Here is a 1,448-nt window from a genome sequence, read left to right as displayed (position 1 = left end):
GACCTCTTGTATAGCACGGCGAGGTAGTTAACATCTCGCAGCCACCGTGATGATGATGATGACAGAAAGAGACGCAAACTCCAAATATACAGCAGGTGTCAAGGGTCGGGATCGAACCCACGACCTCCTTGCATACCAGTCGAGGTAGCTGGTTAAAACGAACAATGTTCGGGTCTCATCCCCCCCCCCCCCCGACAATGGGGGGGGGGGTGAACATCGCTTCGCCTCGAGCGAGCTGACAGCGGAGGCCACCAGCAAAGGAGCTGCTGCCCCAGCTGGGAAGCGAGCGAGCGTGGCACGCGTGAGGGATCACCCCGGGAGCAAACCTCATCCCTGGCGCTGCTATTTCCTAAAGAAAACACTCTTGGTTGTTCCCGAAGGGGGTTTTTTATTTTCACTGACCGTGGGTAGAGGTCTCCTTACAGCTGGGAATGGCACACGGGGCTCGCAAGCTTTGCTGGTGCGATTCGCATCGAAACGGAACGCACCTCCGATGAGAACGGTTGGCTACGTACGGTGCGAGAGAAGTTCAACGCGCATACAAACAGGAGGATTACTACACAACTCTGGCGGCCGCCTGATGAGGCTGGTTTTTAATTACCGGCGAAACGTCACGGCACTCGAATTGTAAATGTTGTGGGTTTCCTTCTAGATTTGAAGCTTTCGTGACTGCAAGGATTCATACTCTTAGTTTTTTCGGTAAAGTCACGTAGGTAAAAAAATGAAATTTGTGTGTTTACTCTCCAACACACCGGTGTGCTGAACTAGTAACGAATTTGTATTTTTTGCTTACGTGACAACCCTTACTGATTGGCAGTGTCGGGTGGTGGCGGGTTTGACGACGCATTTATATTTACGCGATCTAAACAAAAAAAGCCTCTATTACGGATACATACAGGACATACAACATACCTTCAGTTCAGATCACACTGCTGCCATAGGTTCTTGCGGTTGTGCTCTACAGCTCTCCGCTGTGTTTATGGTTTGTTGCCGCGTGCTGTTCGACGTTTCGCTCCACGTTACTGGGAGCTCGTTGAGGAAGTGAACCCGAAGAAAGCACCCGGCACGTGGAGCGAAACGTCGGACAATGTTGCCGAACAACACGCGGTACAATTTGAGATCGCATCTGAGCGGGTTTCAGGTCAAGAAGGTATCGACATCTCTGGACGTTGTCACGCGGCAGGGTTATTGTTCATCGACTGCTTTGAAGGTTTCTTAACCCCAATTTCACAACTCGGGAAGGGAACGCGCCTGGAGAGGACATCCCGTACGGGGCGATGCAGCGATGAAATCAGCTCCTGCACGGGTGATATTATCGGTGGATTATCGAGTCGCGGGAATTGTGAGAGAGATGGCAGCTGCTTCGTCCAGCAGTGGATGGTGATAGCAGAACACACTAGTCAGCGGTTGTTAATTTTAATTCGTTTTATTGACAACGAAGGGAAGCG

Source organism: Lethenteron reissneri, chromosome 16 (assembly GCF_015708825.2).
Source record: "Lethenteron reissneri isolate LAM-NWPU_2019-01 chromosome 16, ASM1570882v1, whole genome shotgun sequence".
NCBI lineage: Eukaryota > Metazoa > Chordata > Hyperoartia > Petromyzontiformes > Petromyzontidae > Lethenteron > Lethenteron reissneri.
Note: the sequence above shows the minus strand (reverse complement) of the source record.